Source organism: Ornithorhynchus anatinus, chromosome 1 (assembly GCF_004115215.2).
Source record: "Ornithorhynchus anatinus isolate Pmale09 chromosome 1, mOrnAna1.pri.v4, whole genome shotgun sequence".
Lineage (NCBI taxonomy): Eukaryota > Metazoa > Chordata > Mammalia > Monotremata > Ornithorhynchidae > Ornithorhynchus > Ornithorhynchus anatinus.
This window is the reverse complement of record NC_041728.1, coordinates 125,638,557-125,646,338: the sequence shown is the minus strand read 5'-3', so window position 1 is coordinate 125,646,338 and position 7,782 is coordinate 125,638,557. Positions and strand designations below refer to the sequence as shown.

General features: G+C 41.1%; 1 non-coding gene across 1 annotated transcript; it reads left to right on the top strand.

Annotated features, from left to right (window-relative positions):
- Positions 1-7,440: 7,440 nt before the first annotated feature.
- On the top strand, positions 7,441-7,578 carry LOC114815922. Its single transcript, XR_003763718.1, has one exon. It is a non-coding gene; the product is annotated as a small nucleolar RNA SNORA7 (small nucleolar RNA).
- The last annotated feature ends 204 nt before the right edge of the window (positions 7,579-7,782 follow it).

The following is a 7,782-nucleotide window of genomic DNA, read 5'->3' as shown; positions in this document are numbered from 1 at the left end:
AAATGACTCGATGGCACTTAAGAATAATAATAATAATAGATAAGGGCTGTGGGGTTGAGGGTGGGGTGAATGTATCAAGTGCTTAGAAGATACCGAATCAAGTGCAAGGGCAATACAGAGGGAGGAGTGGGGGAAATGAGACTTTAGATGAGGAAAGCATCTTATAGGAGATGTGATTTTAGTAAGTCTTTGATGGTGGGGAGAGTGATGGTCTATTCGATATGAAGGGGGAGGGAGTTACAGGCCAGAGGGAGGATATGGATAAGGGGTCAGCAGTGAGGTAGATGGGATCAAGATAAAGTGAGTAAATTATCATTAGAGGAGTAAAATGTATGGGCTGGATTTTAGAATGAAATTAGCGAAGTGAGGTAGGAAGGGGAGACTTGATTGAGTGCTTTACAGGTGATGTTCAGGAGTTTTTGTTTGATGAGTTGGATGGGCAAGTAATAATAATAATAATGATGATCACATTTGTTGAGCGCTTACTATGTTCAAAGCACTGTTCTAAGCGCTGGAGAGGATACAAGGTGATCAGTTTGTCCCACGTGGGGCTCACAGTCTTCATCCCCATTTTACAGATGAGGTAACTGAGGCACGGAGAAGTTAAGTGACTTACCCAAAGTCACACAGCAGACAAGTGGCAGAGCTGGGATTTGAACTCATGACCTCTGACTCCCAAGCCTGAGCTCTTTCCACTGAACCACGTTGTTGCTTCTAGTTCTGGAGGTTCTTGAGGAAAGTGAAGATGTGGAGTGAAACAAACAAACCAAAAAAGAGCAAGCAGCAGAGTGAAATATGGACTGGAATGGGGAGAGACAGGAGGTGGTTTAGCAAAGGAGGCTGAAGAAGTACTCAAACCAGTATATGAAAATTACTTGGATACAATCCATTTAGATGCAGAGAAACTGGATTTTCGAGATATTGTGAGAATAGAGCCAACAGGATTTAATTTTGTTTTACATGTGTTAAGTTTGAGATGTCAGTGGGAAATCCAAGTAGAGATTTTCTGATGTCAGGAGGAAATACAAAACTTCAGAGAAGGAGAGAGATCAGGAGTGGAGAGGTAGAATTGGGAGTTAACCACCTAAGACAGTAGTTGAAGTCATGGGAGTAAATAAATTCTTCAAGGAAATTTGTGTAAATGGAGAATTATAGGGGACTCAGAACTGATCCTTGAGGGGCTCCCACAGTTAGAAAGTGGGTGACAGAGGCAGGGCTTTCATGTGATAATGACTGAGGAGGCGCAGTCAGAGAGATAGAACCAGGAGAAGATAGTATTAGTGAAATTAAGGTTCGATAATGTTTCAAGAAGAGCAGGAGAGGTCAGGGGTCTGCAGGATTAAAGGTAGCTGAGAGGTCATGAAAGCTGATGATGGAGTAGAGGCCATTGAATTTTGCAAGAAGGTCACTGGTGACCCTGGAGAGAAGAGTTTTAGAAGAGTGAAGTGGGTAGAAGGCAGATTGGAGGTGTTCAAGGAGATAATTGGAGGAGAATAAATGGAAGCAGTAGGTGTAGACAATTTACTCAAGGAGTTTGGGGAGGAATGGTAGGAAGGACAAGGGGTGAAAGTATATGATCAAATAATATAGTTCACATAAAAATATAATACACATAATTCACATATATCCTATACTTGTTATATTCATTTATTTATTTATTTTTCACCACTCTGGTCATAAAAATTTTATGTTTATTACTTTCATTTGAATGTAAGCTCCTTGTGTGCAGAGAAAGTACCATTCCATTATTCTGTACTTCACATGTGCCCAGTATAGTACACTGCATCATGTGGGCACTCAATAAATGCTGCTACTACTGCTATTGATATTGCTAAATGAAAGAGACCCAATACTCTTCCTTTAAATACATTAAAAGGTTCAGATAATATTATCATCATAACATGGAGTATTCATCATTCATTCATTCATTCAATTGTATTTATTAAGCACTTACTATATGCAGAGCACTGTACTAAGCACTTTGAATGTACAATTTGGCAACAGATAGAGACAATCCCTGCCCAACAATGGGCTCACAGTCTAAACAGGGGAGATAGACAACAAAATAAAACAAATAGTCTGGCATCAATATCATCAAGATAAATAGAATCATAGATATATACACATCATTAACAAAATAGAGTAATAAATCATATATACAAATAGGCACATTTGCTGTGGGGAGGGAAAGGGGGAAGAGCAGAGGGAGGGGTTGGGGAATGGGGAGGAGAGAAGGAGCAGAGGGGCCGAGTGGAAAGGACATGAGCCTGGGAATCAGAAAGCCTAGGTTGTAATCCTGGCTGAAAGTGTACTTCTTATTAAAACTGAATTTCTTATCTTCTCACCCAAGCTCTGTCCTCTGGATCACTTTCCCATAACTGTAATAATATTGATAATAACGATGGTATTTGTTAAGCACTTACTATGTGCCAAGCACTGTTCTAAGTGCTGGGGTAGATACAAAGTAATCAAGTTGTCCAAAGTGGGGCTCACAGTCTTAATCCCCATTTTATAGATGAGGGAACTGAGGCACAGGGAAGTTAAGTGACTTTCCCAAGGTCACACAGCAGACAAGTGGGATAGCCAGGATTAGAACCCATGACCTCTGATTCCCAAGTTCGTGCTCTTTCCACTAAGCCGTGCTGCTTCACACTGTAGATGGCACCACCATCCTTCCTGTCTCCCAAACCCATAACGTTGGCATTACGCTTGACTCCTCTCTCTATTTCCACCCACGTATTCAAGCCATCACTAAATCCTGTCAGTTCTACCTTCACAACATTGCCAAAATCCACCCCTTCCTCTCCATCTAAACTGCTACCACCTCAGCGCAAGCACTTATCCTATCCCACCTTGGTTATTATATCAGCCTCCTTGCTGACCTCCCTGCCTACTGTCTCTCCCCACTCCAGTCCATACTCCATTTTGCTACTCGAATCATTTTTCTTCAAAATGTTCAGACCATACTGCCCAATCCTCAAGAAACTCTAGTGGCTGCCCATCCACCTCCTCATCAAACAAACACTCCTCACCATTGGCTTTAAAGCACTTAGCCACCTTGCCCCATGCTCACCTCGCTACACTCCTACTACAACCCAGACTGCACATCGCTCCTCTAATGTTATCCTTCTCACTGTACCTCGAGTTTGTCTATCTCACTGTCAACATTTCACCCACATCCTTCCTCTGGCCTGGAATGGCCTCCCTCCTCTGCACATAATAAGCGCTTAACAAATACCAACATTATTATTGGAGAAGCAGCGTGGCTCAGTGGAAAGAGCATGGGCTTTGGAGGCAGAGGTCATGAGTTCGAATCCCAGCTCTGCCACCTGTCAGCTGTGTGACCGTGGGCAAGTCATTTAACTTCTCTGTGCCTCAGTTACCTCATCTGTAAAATGGGGATTAAGACTGTGAGCCCCACGTGGGACATCCTGATTCCCCTGTGTCTACCCCAGCAGTTAGAACAGTGCTCGGCACATAGTAAGCGCTTAACAAATACCAACATTATTATTATTATTATTATTATTATTATTAGACAGACAATTGTTCTCCCCACACTTCAAAACCTTGTTGAAGGCACAGCTCCTCCAAGAAGCCTTCCCTGACTAAGCTCTCCTCTCCTCTTCTCCCACTGCCTTCTATGCCACACTGACTTGCTCCTTCATTCATCCTCCTACCTATCCCCACAGCACATATGTAGAAGCTGCTTAGAGAAGCAACGTGGCTTAGTGGAAAGAGCAAGGGCTTTGGAGTCAGAGGTCTTGGGTTCTAATCCTGACTCTGTCACTTGTCTGCTGTGTGACCTTGGGCAAGTCACTTAACTTCTCTGGGCCTCAGTTACCTCATCTGTAAAAATGGGGATTAAAAAATGTGAGCCTCACGTGGGACAATCTCATTCATTGTTGAATGTTGAATGAGCACTCATACAGTGCTCTGCACATAGTAAGCGCTTAACAAATACTAAAATAATTATTAATAATAATAATTATTATTATGGTATTTGTTAAGCGCTTACTATGTGCAGAGCACTGTTCTAAGCACTGGGGTAGATATAGGGTAATCAGGTTGACCCACGTGAGGCTCACAGTCTTCATCCCCATTTTACAGATGAGGGAACTGAGGCACAGAGAAGTTAAGTGACTTGCCTACAGTCACACAGCTGACAAGTGGTGGAGCTGAGATTCGAACCCGTGACCTCTGATTCCCAAGCCCGGGTTCATTCCACTGAGCCACGCTGCTATGTATATATTTGTAATTTATTCATTTTTTCATCTATTTATATTAATGTCTGTTTCCCACTCTAGACTTTGGGCTCATTTTGGGCAGGATTGTATCTGTTTGCTACTATATTATACTTCCTCAAGTGTTTAGTACAGTGCTTTGCACAGAGTAAGCACTCATTATATACAATTGAATGAATGAATGAACTGTGTGACCTTGGGTAAGTCATTTAACTAAATCTGTAAAATGGGGATTAATTACTAATTCTCCCTCCTACTTAAACTGTGAGCCCTGTATAAGGCACAGACTGTGTCCAATCTGCTCAATTTGAATCTATCCTAGCTCTTAGATGAGTGCTTGACACTTGATAAGCACTTAACAAATGCCATTGTTGTTGTTATTATTATCATCATCATCATTATTCTTAAATTAAATTTTTTTTAAAAATTAAAATTAAAAAAGTGACAATTGATTGCTTTTTCATGGTACTTGTTCAGAGCTTACTATGTGCCAGGCACTGTACTAAACATTGGCGTAGATACAAACTAATCAGGTTGGACACAGTCCCCGTCCACATGGGTTCATAGTCTTAATTCCCATTCTACAGAAGAAGTAACAGGCTCAGAGAAGTTAAGTGACTTGCCTGAGGTCACACAGCAAACAAGTGGTTGGCCCAGGTTTAGAACCCACGTCTTTCTGACTCCCAGACCTGTGGCTCCGTCCATTATGCCATGATGCTTCAACGTAGTATGCAAAATGCCCAAATAATTTGTGTATTTGGAAGCTAAAGACCTAGTGTACTCTAGACCAACAGGATTAAAGCTTCACTTTCCCCATCCCACTCCATATTCACTAGCATAAAAATTGTAATTCTAAAGGAACCTAATATAGCAGAACTTTTAAAAATCAAACTACAGGGAAAATAGGAGGGGTGAGAAGGTTAGTTAAATAAAAAAGTCATTTTACAGGAACTTCTTAATGGTAAATTAATTATACTGTACATTGCGGAGATAATATGATAACATGGAAGGTTTTTTGTTTGTTTTTTGAGGGTTTTTTTGCAGATGATCTTATTACAAGAGGATGTGCCTTGATAATGTCAGGGGTGGGGTTTTCGTTTTATTTTAAAATACTTACCTTCAGGCTTCTTTTTTTAAAATTAGCCTATTACTTTAGTCTTTGGGTCTGTGGATTGTAATTTCACATAGCGCTGCCCAAACAAAAAATTATCTATACTTTGCATAATTATGATACATTTAAATAAGATCCTATCATGTGTCTGATAAAAACAAGTTACAGAAAGCTAATGGCTGAGAGCAAGCCCACTGAAATCTGAAAAGTCTGACAAAGAAAAGTGGGGAATGTTAACAGTCTAGTACTATATGCAGCTGAAAAACTCCCGCTGTGTGACAGAAAGGATGAGCCTGGGTCTGGACCCCTACGAAGGAGACTGTTAGGGCAGGAAGATGAATGTTTCAAGCTGGAATTCAATTCCCAAAGCTGTTCCCTACTGAGTCTTCTGAGTTTCCTGCCACTGAAACACAGTGACGGTATCAATCAAATCCCCATCAGTTAGGAGCCTCCTGATGAGAACATTTCCTGACAGAACATCATGAAATCGTTACTGTGACCCATTTCAGGCAGAGATAAGGAACCCTCTGACCTGGTGATGAGAGTCCTGAACAAATTTCCTTGGATGGGAGGGCCAGCCAAGACTGAAACAAGCCTGCCAACTAAATTATCTTCCTTATCACCCTTTTCTCCCCAGCCAAAGCCCTTTGTTTCCTGGGTTTTTTGGTTTTTTTGTTTCTATGGCACTTGTTAAGTGCTTACTATGTGCCAAGCACTGTACAAAGCACTGGGGTAGATACAAGCTAATCAGGTTGGACTCAGTCCTTGTTCCCCGTGGGGCTCACAGTCTTAATCCCCATTTTACAGATGAGGGAACTGAGACACAGGGAAGTTAAGTGACTTTCTCAAGGTCACACAGCAGACAAGTGGGAAAGCCAGAATTAGAACTCAGGTCCTTCCAACTCCCAGGCCCATGCTCTAATCCCCTAGACCATGCTGCTTCTTCGTTACGTGAAAAAACTCTCTGTTCCATTTCCTTTTCCAATCCCTTCCCCTAGAATTTCATTCCAGTTCTTTCACATGACAAAAGCAATCAAATAATCATATCTATTGAGTGATTACTTTGTGCAGAACACTGTACCAAGCTATTGGGAGAATACAGTATAACAGAGTTGGTAGACTTGTTCTCTGCCCACAACAAGCTTACAGTCTAGAGGGGGAGACAGACAATAATATAAATGAATAAATTATGGATTTGCACATAAGTACAATGGTGCTGTGGGGCTGTTAAAGAGAAACAAGCTCCCCTTTAACAGGGGTTGGGTAGAGAAATTATCTATCATAATCCTAAAAGGGCACTGAAAAATCTTGTCCTAGAATTAAGCCTGTGCATTAACATGGACTCAATCAACTTATATATGCATATAAAGATATTCCTGTTTGCCAAATGGACTTTTTCCCTCTACCTAAACCCACACTCTCACCTCCATTCTTTGGTTGGCATTTGGAAGAAAAAAGTAAAAGATTCCTCCTTCACTTGCTCAACTGCCCTTTGCTCAATTCTTCAAGTTTATGTACAGAGATTGAAAGTCTCCAGGGAACTCAGCTGGCTTGGTTAGAATTTGGAAGAGAAAAAAATAAAAGGAGAGGGGGAACTCTCAGAAGAAGAAGAAAAAGAGGGGAGAGGGAGAGAGAGATAGGAAGGCGAAAAAGGAGAATGAAGGGCACCATGGCTGTCAATATCCGGATAAGTGACCTTAAACAGAATTTCTTGCATTGAGTTTTGTGGCATTTTAATCAAAGCCTTCCAGTTTTTTTAAAAAAGAGTATGGAACGAACAGCCTCCATTTTTAGATGTACTGTATTTTCAAATTAAATCTGAAAATAGTCAATCTTGCACCACTTATTTATTCTTTCTTAAATTTATATAACATCTGATGGTTTCAAAGTCCTCACTCTCTTTTCCTCTCACATATTTTTCTGCATAAAAATGTATGCATTTATGATTTTATTTATACAGCTATGTTGTCATATTTATATATAATAGGACCTGGAATAAAATCAGATCACTAGCATTAAGGCACTGTTCATAGCAACCCAGGTTTGTGGATCAAGATACATTATTATTATACTTACTGTGTGTTAAGCTCCCTCTCAGGATTGCACCTGGAAAGTTTGCAGTACTCTGCCAGCCTCAGTTATGGGAGGGAGAGTCAAGCAGAGGCACATCCATTCCATTCCTAGCTTGGACAGTGGCTAGTGAGTGGAAGACAATCTGCTACAGGTCTAAAGTCACCTGTCCTGGGCAGCTGCGGCATGGGAGAGAGTCAAGGGTGGAGACTCAAGTTTTACTGCACCGAAGAAGGCAGTGGTAAACCATTTCCATATTTTTACCAAGAAAACTCTTTGGATACACTACCAGAACGATTGCAAATGAAAGTGGGGGTTTCAGGTAGAGATGTGTCGCTATGGGTTGGAAACGACTCGATA